The sequence below is a fragment of the Netta rufina genome (assembly GCF_964035555.1).
Source record: "Netta rufina genome assembly, chromosome: 11".
Lineage (NCBI taxonomy): Eukaryota > Metazoa > Chordata > Aves > Anseriformes > Anatidae > Netta > Netta rufina.
In genome coordinates this window covers 20,672,822-20,686,380 of record NC_140134.1, presented here as the reverse complement: position 1 = coordinate 20,686,380, position 13,559 = coordinate 20,672,822, and positions in this window count along the sequence as shown.

The window sequence follows — 13,559 nt, the reverse complement described above, 5'->3', positions numbered from 1 at the left end:
GCTCCGGCACCTCGTCGGCTAACCTGCAGCAGCTGCTGCTCAACAGCTCGGCTGGAGGAGTATCAATCAGCTCAGTACCTCTGCAACTTCTAAAATATCATGCAAGTCTTTTTTTGAAAACAGGAACAGCTAAATGGGGACTTCGCCCATCTTTTCTGTGCTGCTGTGGCACTTCCACCATCCCCAGCATCAACTTTTACCAAATTCCCTTTACCAGCAAGCCTTATGGCATAAATACCAATCATTCCTACTTCCACTATCTGTTCCATATTTTACTTTTAGTTTCATTTGTGTCTGTTTCCACATGTGTATTTTTACTGTAGCATTCATTTCCCTTTTACACCCGGCCAAAGGAGGGGAAGGGTGTTTGGGTTTCATGACCAAGTCCTCTGCCACAACTGCACAACTGTGACTTTTACAGCCTCTGCTGAAGTTTTCTTAAACTGTTCCGGTTATCATTTGCACTGTTTGGTCTGGGGTTGTTTCTTTTTTCTTATTATTATTTATTTTTTTTTCCTTTTCAAACCACTTTGCTCCTAATTGCTTTAATCTTTGGGAAACCAGCCCTTTTAAAGCACCAAGTATATCCATTATACGATTAATGACTCCCAGTGGCCTTCCCTAGCGTGAGACGCCTTGACAGAGGGGAAGTCGAGCAGATTTATTTGCAATGGCACTTCACAAGATCTTGTTTCAATTTCTTGGCCACACCGCTTTCTGGGACGACTAGATCACTGTGTATAAACAGCCTGCATCGCCATCAAGCTTTTGTTATCTTCCTCAACTTAGAATAGAAATACGAAGAATTGAGTGAAACGAAATTCTTCTTTGTGTTTTTATAACGTTTTAACACTCTGGTTACTGGCCCGTTTTCTACATCACATGGAGGCAGCGAACAGGCAACAGCGAAAACAAACACTGTAAAAGCAAAGGGTGGAAGAAGGGAAATGGGATTATTCCCACTTTACCAGAAGAGAATTGAGGCACTGAAAGATTAAATGACTTGCTCAGAGTCACACAGGGAAATTGAAGAAGAATCTGGGCCTGAGCTCAGAGCTCCCACAGCACAGCCCAGCGCTTTAACCACAAAACCATTCTTCATCCACAATGAATAGCTCCTGGCACGCACGCACCGTTACCCAGCCAGGGGAAGGGACACTTTGAGTCAAGACAATTTTAACACTTAGCTGCAAAAATGGTTACTCAGCTGTCCTCCGGCCTCCAGAACTCAACAGAACCGTTCCGGGGGATGATTAAGTAATCCGACTGTTAACTCCCGATCGAATCCTCTTATAAAAATGCCAATGATGTCAGCCCGGTGCAGGGGCTCACACTCTGATTTGCTGGAATAAACACATCCAATTCATGTGCTGATTTATTTTAAAAAATGGAGCTCATTTAAAGTGGGGTGAAGTTTTTGGCATCCTCAAGTCAATAGTTCATGCAACGTACCATACCAGAAGATCTTCGTGTTCCTGCCAAACTTGCAGCCAGCACAGTCTTTTACTGGTGATAGTTTAACGTTACAGCCCTGTGAGAAAGCAGGCATTTCCCATGATATATGGGTAATAATTTTCTTATTGGCAAGGTCATTGGAAAATTGCAAAATATTTTGCCCAAAACAGAGGGAGTTTCATCCTACTTTTTGCAGGAATGTGCAGGGGAAAAAAAAAGAAAGAAAGAAAGAAAAAAAAAAAAAAAGATAGAAGGCTGCTCTGCAGTTTCCAGGGGATTTCTGTTGAAGGATAGGAAAAAAAGACTTTGTTTGAAAGTGCTAATGTGTTGCCATCAAGCCTGCAGTGCGGTACAGTTACTGATGGGCACCGTACACGTAATGACCTGAGCCACCCTTGCTTCAGCTTCCTGAGCAGATTGCCGAGGCACAACCTCCCTCCAAAACTCTCAGAGCTGAGCTTAGCAGGGGAAATGGGGACACGTCGCCTCTCGCTTCACCTTCATCTCCCAAAGCACCTCCTGAGGACTGCCCCAGGGAGGCTGCACGACCAGGAGCAGTCGGTTACAGGTGTACAGAGGTGGCTTCGTGACGGGCTCTGTCCCGTGCCTGCTGCATCTCCACTCCACGTGTGCTGTGTTAAGCCACGCGACTGCCACTCCTCTCACCTGAGCCAGATGCCAAGCAATCCCCACGAAAAGAGAAGCAGAGAAGAAGCAGCAGAGAAGTCTGCCACAGAGGCACTCCAGCAAACGCCTCTTCTTCCTAGAAGGATCTCAAGGATCTGCCACTTGTGCTCCCTGTCCCAGGAGGGTTATCTGGGAATGAAACTGCTGAAGTTTTTCAGTAGCATCCGAGAAAAATTTGCTGCCATCAAAGTGCAGCACTAGCAGCACCTCACCTTGGTATTTGCTGCATCCCTGCGAAGCCGTTCATCCCCTGGCTGCCAGCAGCAGGTGGGGACAGCCGTGACACCTCCGGGGGTGACACTGTCCCAGCTATCAGCCAGGCTCTGTAACGACCCCAGCTCAGTAGCAGGCCTTAACACTGCCTGGCAGCAGTCTCACGTTGCATCTGGAGAGGGGATGCTCTTGGAGGGATCTTCCAGGAAAAACACATTAGACAACACTTTTTTTTTTCCTTTTTTTTTTTTTTTTTCTTTTTAATAAATGCATGCAGGATTCATAGCTCAGTGCAAAGCTTGCAGCTATAACCCAAAATGCACAGGCAGTAAATCCTGCTGGTGCAGAACCAAGTCCTTGTCCCGGCTCAGCAGAATGGATCAGATTAGGTGATGGCATGTGCAGCAGGTTTGGGGCGAGTTTGTATAAATTCATCACTGGCTCCCAACTTGGTCAAGTATTTCCCCCCTTTCCTCCCAGCTCTGCCTCCCCACAGAAAGCCAGGTAATAAACGTCATCTGTTACGAATTACACAGCACGACTCCCACCCCAGAGCCTCAGAGCTGGCAGCACCGCAGCGCTCCGTCTCTATGGCTGGAGGCAGAAGTGTAGCTTATGTATCTCCAAATATTTGCCTGAAAACGCTCTCTTTGGATCAGTTTTTCTGACATTTGCTTGAATAGTTTTCAAGAAACACCCACCCAGTGTTAGTTATTGTGCTAGTCAGGGGAAGTCATGCAGGCTTGCATTCCAGATACGAACTCTCCGGCTCGCGGGGCCGGCCACCGACTCCCAGCAAGGCTGCTGTCGGCTGTCAGCACAGCTCCACGTCCTTGCAGCTTCACAACAGCATCGATGGACTCAGAATCCAGATGCTCACCCTCATGCAATTCCCATTAACAGCAGCGGGGACGGTGAGCCCATGCAAGCACACGTGTGTGCTTTTCCCCTTTCATTCCTCCCCGCACAGGAAGAAAAGCAAGCACCTCCAATTTTCTGGGGTTTTAAGGCTGGCCATCCCGCTCCGGGCACACTCAGCTCTCCTCCAGACACCTGCAAGGAAGGCAGTGGGAAGCTACCCCACAGAAATCTCTACTTAATTACAATGACCAGGCAGAAAAGAAAGGTGCCCACCTTTCCTTTTCTCCTCTTCCTTTGCTAAAAGATCCATTTTTGGTTTGCCTTTCTCTTCCCTCAGCTTGGGTTTCTCTGCATGATACCTTAAACGCAAAGACGAGGAACTGGCACAACTGCCTGGATCTGGTATGCACGACCTCTGTTTACCAGGAATGTATTTTGGGGGAAGCAAGAGGGATTACCTCGTTCTTATCTCGAAGCTGTTCCTTTCTTCTGACCAAAACATATCATCTCCCTGTCATCTCGTACGCACGCAGCACAATTCAGCTGGACAGACGCCAGCCCGATATTAATTCAGACTCCTTGTTAGCTTCAGGATTTCACAAACCATGGTGTGAGAGCTAATGAGAAATCAGAATCTGGCGCCATGGCTGGAATGAAATCAAACCATGAAGCTCCTTCCCGACCTATTATAAAAATTACAGTGTGGAAAGTGAATTTAATGGTGCAGAGTGCTTAATTGTAATATCAGTAAAAGCTTTGATCTGGGTGACTCTTGACATCACAGAATGAGGAAACTCCCTTAATGATTTGAAAAACCACACAAATGGTCGGGGAAGGAAATTTGTTTCATGCGTACATATTAAAAAATGTTATTAAGTTTCAGAGAGAATTTTATTTTGGCGGGGGGGAGGATTGTTTGAAAAGGGATTGGTATCACAAAGGGAAACAGAGGTTAGCTTAGGAAAAAAAAAAAACAAACAAGATGCTGAGGACATTTTTAGTACAATGGAATTACAAGGGCCTGCTACAACTTTGCTGAGGATTAAAATATCTGCATGTCCTTAGCCAGGCCTGTGTTAGGCACAGGGTCTTGCTCCTTTAGCTCAGACGAAGCTATGCATTAGATGCACCCTTGTCTCAGAGCTCCTTTTTCTTTCCAGACAGAGCACAAATACATGCCTCCTCAGCCCATTGTCCTGCACAAGGCAGATCCTTTTCCAAACCGTCTGACTTCAGTTGTCACGCATGGAAGAAAGGGACGTGGTCCCACTTGCTCTGCCAAGTGAAAGCATGGGACTTCCCCCCGCCAGAAGCTGGCCGCAAAACCCAGGTAGAGGCAGAGTGGAAGAAACTTTCGCCCTAGGAATCAAACAGCAGTCACCTTCCTGCTCTCCCTCCTCAGCCAGAGGTCTGAACACTTCGACTCTGCACCTAGCGAGAGGTCATACCCCCAGCTGGCAACGCAGAGGAAGCACAGCCTGACGAGTCCTACCCCTTAGACTGGATCTTCTGCGTATCTACCTTAACGTCAGAGATGACATTTCATCGAGCCAGCTCTCCTGAAAGGAAGAATTTCCTACACCTTAGGCTGGTGACAGCTGCCAGAGTTGATCTGGCAAGAGTTTTTTCATACGATGATGTGAAAAACAGAACCTTCACCGATGCCAAGAGGCAGGAGTGTGATATGTGGCAGAGAAGGAGAAAGGGAAAAAATACATATATTGGTGTAATAGAAAAAAACAAGTCTGAGCAAGTCACACTGACTGCAATCATTTGTGGAGCCAGCAAGGGAGCTGGAATTCAAAGCTACCTGGTTTGCAGAGCAGTGCTCAGCCTGCCTCAAGCAAGCTTCGAAACCCATCGGCCTGGATGGAAAATTATGCAGCCTGGTTCTGAAGAATTAAAACTTTGAGGCAGGGTCCCGTTGGTGGCAGCACGCAGAGGTGTCTTGGCTGGATTTCAGAGGGGCTGGAGGCCAGGCCAGGGGTCACAAAGCCTCCAGTGGTTCCCCAGACCTACAGGCTGCGAAGAATTCACAGCACCATGCCCGGTGCGTAGCACTGAAGATTTTTGGCTGCGAAAAGATTTTTTCTTGGGTGCTGAATTTACCCAGGGACGGGATGTGGTACGAGACAATTTCAAGTGAAACCTGAACTAGGTGAGATTTCCTGACACCTCCTGGACCCAAATGCCTTGGTTCTTTCAAAAAAGCTCCAGGAAGATGGCTAGAGATCTGAATACTTTGTCTGGGCTGAGCAGTGGACACCTGGTCAAGCACAAAAACCTGCCAAGTTTAATGGGGTACCTGCAGTGTCACCTCCCAGGCACTGCAAAACGTCCTATTACATTCGGTCTCTGGCATATAAACTACATACTCAGTCCTCGGACTGATGGCAACGTTCGCACAACCCAGACAGAGGTTTCAGCCCATCTGTGAGTGTTTTTTCCAGCAGACATTTAGCCACGCTGTGCATCGTGCTGCTCCCACGGCCCGGCCATCCGTTCCTCTGCCTTCCTTCCAAAGCAGCGTGCCGAGCGCCGCGCTCACGGTGCTGCAGGAATGGCCACAGCACCTCCGGTCCCACCGTCTCCCAGGCAGGTCCGGGCGAGTGTCCACATTTTTCCATGCTTTATTCCCCCTGCCAGTCCTTTTGCTTTGTCCTAGACTGGAATTTCTTTGGGGGCAGGCACCTACCAAGGTTGGGACCCCTTAGGTACAGCCGCACGCAAACACCCCAAGATAAACGCCTCTCTTGCAGAGTACATTAAGTGCAGGGAATTTACTTTTCCCCAGCGGCTGCCCACTGATACAGGAAATCTAATCCTAAATCTCATTAGGCTCTACAAACAATTCGGCCTCTCTCCCCAACAAAGTCACCATCCTGGACCGCTGAATGTTTATGTTTTATTTCTCAATTCCCTTTTTTTTCGCTCCATTCCCCCGCCCTTGAGATTTTCCTTTTGGTAAATATTTCTACATTGGAGAAGTCTGGCCAAAAGAGATTTTAAAAAAGAAAGTGAGTAGGAGAGACAGAGTATCAATCACTTACCTCCGATTCCCCAGAGAAGAGGTGGGGAGAAAGAACAGCAAGGTAAAAAGTTAAAAACGGCAGAACCACAGCAGTGCTCTTTGAAGACCATCCAAATCTATTTCTTCCAATGTTGAGGCCCTTGCAACTAGTGCCAGGACTTGGGAGAAGAAAAAAAAAAAAGAGGCTATTTCACTTCCAAAAGTGAATTTTTCAACATCAAGCCAAACTACTCAATGTTAATTTGGTTATTTGGCAAAAAATAACAATAATACTCGTACCTGAACTATTGCCATCTGCATCTAACAGATTCTGGCCAGCCCTTTTCCCCGTCCAAGAATTACAGCAGATACCCCTGACTATTAAAAAAATAGTTTGTTATTTTAAATGTCTGTCATACAACAAAGTGCTGCACCGTGTTGGGAATGCACTGACACAATATCTCGTACACAAACACGAGATGAGGTAAGACAAAGCCATCTATCAATTGTATAAACATTTCGGAGGTCAAATATTGGCTCTCATTTCCCGTCAAAAATGCAGAGCTTTAATTAAGCGTTGGGAAAAGTGCTGGGGAGATGACTTGTTTGCGTTTGTTACCTACAAGATGGAAACGTTACAGACCTCGGGTGAGGTGTGGGAACGCCTCGAAGGCAGCGGAGCCCAGGAGAGGGGCACGGCTGCCCCCGGGCAAAAGCTGCTGGCAGGGGGGAGCAATGGGACACCCCACTGAGGGCACCCCAGCCTTCCCTCGAGGGAAAAGCAGCAAAAGGAGCCCACAGAGCCCCGTTTGGCCAGAGCCATGGCTGGGGAGAGGGATGAGCAGCAGCCAGGGCAGGAGGGAGCACAGTGCAACAAGGAGCAGCCAGGGTAGGAGGGAGATGCACAAAAAGCAGCCTGGGGAGCTGCTGGTCTGGAGGAAGAGTGATGGGAGGGGAAGGAGAGGAGAACAAGGCCACCTGAGGGCCAGGCTGACCCAGCTGCCCAGTGAGATGCTCCCAGCACCTTGGTATGCCTGGGCTGCTCAGACATCCAGCGTGTCACACAGGGCTGCCTCTCCAAGATAAATTAGCACGACTCTCCCCTTCCAATCCCAGAGCGTGAGCTGCGTTGCCACGAGTTATATGTTGGACGACTCCTGAAAAGCATGCCTTCAATAATTGGACAGTGCTTTAATTCAAAGCCTGATAAAAAACATATTGAAAGCAGAAGGAAGGGTGCTGCTGGAATGTTTATTTGTGCAGGGCTCTTAAGAGAGTCCGTCCGTCCTCTATTTAATGCTTTCGCTAGTGGGGCAGGCAGGTTGGAAATTTTCCTTTGGATTTAAACACCCTGGGCCCCACCGTGAGCTTTCTCTGGGCACCAGCAGACCCTTGTCACCCCTTTGAGACCGCAGGGAGGGCTGGTGTCTCACCAGGCTGCTTCCCTCTAGACCAGACCGTCCCGTGCAGAGAGGTCTGAGATGCTGCAGCCAGCCTGGAGCAAGGGCTAGAAAACAGAGATCAGGACTGTGAAAGAGATCACCAATTCTCCTACATTTTCCTCTTTTCTCTTCCGAAAGCCTTTCATACTCAGGAAATACTGGGAGATTAACCTATTCTGCAAGGGAAGGGAAAAGCCTGCAATTAAGAGGAGCTCCCTGAGTACTCGCCCCTTATCTCAGCCCCTCCCATAGGAAGAGCGGTCAGTCTCCATAAGGGATAACTAACGGAGCAGAAATTTGGCATGCACGGGTCCCGTGGACTTACAGTGACACAGCTCTGACCCGGCAGCACCAACAAGTGCCTGGGGCCCAGGCTGAAAAGCTTTGTCCGAGCTACGCCGAGGGTCAGGATTGATATAAACACAATGGAATTTTTACTGATTAAGGCCTTTCCTCCCCGCGCTGGATATAGGATTTCCTGTACTGAAGTATGTTTGAGTATATTATTTCTATGCCAGGGAGGGGAAAACAGTCATTCGCTGAGAAGAGAAAAACATTGCTCACAGAGGAAAATATACAAAACAAAGAACCCTATCTAACAGCACAAACAGCCAAACAGCACAAACAATACGCTTTGCCTTACTACTCATCACCCTCTTCCCCAAAGCTTTGTCAGAAGGAAAGGAAACCCCAGCCCCAAAACCCAAAAAAGGGGAAGGGGGGAAAGAAGTCTTCAGCGTTTGTACTACTAAAGCTCCTCTTTGGGTTGAGAAGTTGAGAAGCTGGGTAGCCCCCTGGGATTCTTCTGCCACAAAATCAAACACAGACGCTGTGACCAGGGCGAAGTGGTCACGGTGAGCTTTTGACAGCCAAAGACCTCTCTGCACCAGTCCACGGAGTTGAACTGGAAAATGCAACAGCAAGGCTGAATGCCCAAAAGGCCAGGCACACATGGAGAATCAGCAAAAACGGTCTGCAGAGGCACAGCCCAAGCTAATGATTAAGTGCAATAAATGGGTGATGAGCCCAATCCACCAGAGAACTGGGAGCACGACAGTATCCTCGCCCAGTGACACGGGGAGTACCATAAATCTCCGAGCAAAGTTCTGCCCAATAAAAGTTCCTCTATGCAGGACACGTCCTGCCACTTGTGCTGTTCTGCAAGAGGACTGAAGGCATGGAAGCAGTTTATGGCACTGCGATGATAAAACAGATCTCCGGGACAGCTTTCAGCAGCACGAGCAGAATTGTGCTGCAACGGGTGGTGATCCTGCTGAAAACAAACACGCGGACCTCGCAGTCCTCAGATCGTACCACCAGGCTCCGTGGGTGGTTCGCATAGCATTAAGGGTAACGAGGTTTCCTTTTCAAAGGCAGCTTTGCCATTTAAAAAGAAGTGAAAGAAATACGCATCAGAACAAGTGGTCATTCTAGGAGGTGCACGAACTCGGTACTGACTTCATGGAAAAAGGCATCAATACCTCAGCTGCTCATCAATCACAAAGATCAAACCCTCTCGCTTGCTGCTGTTACAGTCAAGGAAAATACAACTGCCTTCCAAGAGGGCTCCTCTGCTCCAAGCTTTTCACTCCACAGGACATTCTTCACAGGGCAAGCGGCGAGCACTGATACGGCGCGGGGCGAGGCAGCCTCGTGCCAAGGCGCATCGCAAGCAGGAGTTGTTTGAACACGGCGTTCACGGGGAGGCCTTTTCTCAGGGAAGGCTGCAATAGGCAGGGAGACCTCCAAGAACAAAGCTCTCCAAAAAAAAAAAAAAGAAAAAAAAAGCAAGAGGAAAAACAAACAAAGGGCCTGGATGGTTTTCAGAGGAAGCCAAGAGTAACCCTTAAAAGGACTGCGGGACTGCTGGCAAACGTGTATTGGGATGGGACTGGTAAACCAAGACTGTCCCAAGCCAAAGGCAATATGGAAACAAACTAATCAGTGTAGGAGGGCTGTGCTAGCTGTCTGTATGCCACACAAAACCTTACTCCTTTACTGAATCCAGAAAGCTCCTCTAAGGATCCTGGAGGAACCCAGCTGCACAGGCACAGAAACCCAATTCAGGAGGGAAAGTCACAGGAGCTGAGGGCCACTTACAAATATTTTGGGCCTGGCCCAATGCAAATCAGCTCTAGCAGACAGCTCAGCTGGTGGGTGTGGAATAGATTGACTCTGGGCATCCACTCGTTTCCACTGCCTCCCGAGGTGGGACTTCATGTTGTAGTCCTTCTTCTGTCAAAACTCCAGTTCTGTCTCTCACCACGCAGAATAATGGCTCCAGTTCCTCATCTTCTCCCCCCGAAATGGCATCTGGATGCTGTCGCTAGGGAGAATGATGCCTATTGCCACCACAGTTTGAGTTTACATTCACCAATCTCATCTTTCAAGTCCTTTCTTAATAGATGCCAGGTTCGGTGTCACTCCGGCAATTCGAACAAGTAGTTGGTGCCCAGAAGGAGATGTTTAAATGATCAAAACAGCAAATTTAAAAGGGTTTATAAAATCCCAGCTGAATACAAAAAGTTAAGCAAAACATTGTCATGAAAACATTTCTGATTCCCATCCAAAAAAGCCTACCATTTATTACGAAGCCTTTAAAATTGACAATGAGGGAATTCTTCACTGTGGTCTCGCCCTCACTTTCACCCTACAAAGTAATGCTGTATGGAGGCAGAGTAAACACTACGTGCTGTATTTTCCTAAATAAAGCAAAGGAAAAAAACAGATCAATGTCTATTCTGCTGCCAGCAGATATGGAGTCAATTAAAAAACTAAAATATACAATAACTTAACTCTTTGCACAGAGTTCCCGACATATCAATACCGTGAACATAAAAGTATTTTCCACAGGAACACTGAAACACCTCAGGTTGAAACACACTCTCTCAATTTCCCATTCTGAAGGTGAATTTGTTGTTCCAAACCATGAAAGCGCAGCCGGCAGCCCCCAGCAGCTCTCAGCCAGGCACTGACACATTCCTCCCCGGCCACTTCTGCAGAGGATGCTCCCCAGGTTTCTCCTTTCCCAGATCGTCTGCCAGGTGTGGACATCCTGGAAGGCAGGAGAGGCAAGCAAAAGCTGCAGGCGCTCTGCTGGCTCCTCACCCCTCATCATGGCGCTGGCATCACGCTTGTCTCCAGCTTTGGCAGCAAGCACATGAAAGAGGTCATGCTCCTGCCAGGCAGAAGCAACTGGCTCCTGAGCTTCTGGAAGGGGAAAGAGACTTTAGCTGTCTAGCTGCCATGGAGAAGACGCTTCTCCTTGAGCACAACCCCATGCCCAGCTAAAAGCTCATATAGATAACAAGTCTTCGTTACACAGCTTGCTGTGGCTCACAGAGAGTCCCACTTTGGAGCCCGATGGTGCATGAGAAGGGTGCAGACTTACAGCTCCCCACTGAGGCTGCTTGTGCAGAGCATCATCCACGAAATCCCTCCTGGTGCCTTGGTACAGCACACAGCCAGGGCAGCTCCTGCACTGCCACAGCCTTCAGCCACCGGCAGTCTTCAGTCCTGAACACAAGACTGAAAACGGATGCACATGAGAAGCTTGCACAGCCATCAGCCTTTACCTTTGAAGTGAAATTTTGGTCTTTGTCTTGTTTTCTAGTTCGAGAGTGGCCTCAAAAACATTTACCTCATCTCATCCGGTACCAAACCCAAATCCTGTGATCAACTCGTGAGCACGGAAACATTTCTATGGTGAATCCACTTCCAAAACTCCAAGCTGGAACTGCGCAGCCGCTCTCACATGCTGCGTGATGCCGTTCCTCTATCAAAGGGATTCTGCAGGCCTGGCTGGGACAGCCGCCGTGATGTGTTCTTCTCTCAGGACACAGCTCCAGGTGCCACATCCCCTCGTGTTGCCATTACATGCTGCTGTGGCCAAGCAAAATTTCTGCTTGCAAATGTTGGCTCTTCTCCTCTTAGTCCTCACTTAGACAAACTCTCCTGACTTCAGTTTTTTAATTCCCATTAGTATCAGTGTTTTCCTCAGTATTTTTTTTTTAATGGGCAAAGTCCAGGAAACTTTGTTAAAACAGCTGCACAGCTAATGCCTTACAGATCTATTTTCAAAATTCTTTGTAAGTGTGGCACACACTGAGATGCTCACATGTACGAAAAATAACCCTGATGTATTTTGCAGCATGAAGAAGGCAGCGAGGGTGGACAGCTGGCTGGTTGGCTCCATGAGCGCAAGGATGGGGTACCACGGGGAGGTGAGCCATTCCCACAGCTGCTTTTCTGTCACGTTGTCGGACACATGCTTCAATAGTTTGGAGGCAGAGGGGATGCTATAGTGTCCTAATTCCTCCCAGTAAACTCACCCTGGAACCTGAGAGCGATGCCACTACCCGAGGTGGCACCGTTTGCATCCCAGGTGCTCTTCATCCTCTGTCACCAGGTGGACTTGCTGGCCTGAAGCAAAAACTGCTGCTAGCAGTAGTGGAGGTAGCCGTGGTATTACTCCAGCCCCATAAAGTGATTCCTCCAACACTGCAGAACTTTGTTTTTATGGTAACTTTCATTCGCCCAGCATCTGGTAAACATTGTCCTCGAATCCCTGTGCTGTGTAGAAGCGCAGAGCAGCTCCGCCGTACGAGGCCTAGAGCAGCGCCGGCACAAACGCACAAGGCGAGGACTAAAGCAGCAAATATCTCCAAACAGATGTGCCAACCTCCCCCGAGCCATGACATTTCTGAGCATACCGCATGAATCAGGGCCAGCTAAAAGCTATTTACTGCCTCCATTTGTTACTATGCACACTCAGCCAGAAGCTCCTCGGGTGGCTGGACGAAGTCGCGGCATTTAGACTCGTGAGCGAGGAGCAGCTGGAGGGATGCAGCCGTGCTCTTCCCTGAGCTCCTACCTGAGCTACAAGCAGCGCTTCTTCCAGCACTCTGGATCTCAGGTAGGCTCAGCCCACATGCAGCGCTCCTTCCTCATTTGGTTTGTCAGCAAATCTCATCCATTGAAGAGAGTTTGAAATGAAAGAAACAAGAAAGGCTCGGCGCTTGGGCAGTGAGACCGGCCGCTCCTCCGACACGCAATGAGCACATTCCTCCCGTGGGGCCTACCTCCGTGAGGGAAGGCTGCCAGGCAAAACCAGTCGTGAAGAAAACCAGACTTTAATGTAATTTAACAGAGAAGCAGTTTTGCATTCTTTGAGAGTTAAATAACCAGGAGAAATAATTATAAGTTGATCAAGCTGTAGCTTTTTTCTTTTGATATCCATCTACATATTTCCATCTCTATCCATCTCTACCCGTATCTGTGTGCCCATATATACGTGGAGATGTCTGTGAGGTTTTATGCTGCCCCTGCAGAGTTGCTTCCACCACAACCCGCAGCAGAAAGCAGGACACTCGGCATGGACGCAGTGCCGCTGGTCGGACCAGGCACATCGGGAGGCTGCGGGGATAGGGTCAGTGAGGATCCTGCCTTTCCATGAGGCAGAGGCTGGATGGACAGTCCTTTTAGGTAGCATGCAAAAGGAGGATCCTGACTGATGCAGATTCATACAGAAACTGTGAAAAGAATATTTTTTAAGGCTGCAAAGTCAAAAGCAAGGAAATGACAGAAATAAGGTTGCCTGCTCAACCTCTGTTTGACCTCTCGGAGTGTGTACATTATGACACAGTCTAATTACAGGATTACGTGCTATTTTTCCACAGGATCTGCTCACAGGATGATGTGGCTCCAGGAGGCAGTGAGGCAAACTGTTGTCCACAGAAGCGTTTTTGTTGAAGAAGTGGTAAAATGCACTGGGAACAACGCAACAAATTTCACGAAGATAGAGGCTGCTCTTAGCCTCGAACGGATGGCTGATCTAGTCTATCAGGCACATGCCATAGAGATGAACTATCTGTTAAAAGTTTTTAATGCCA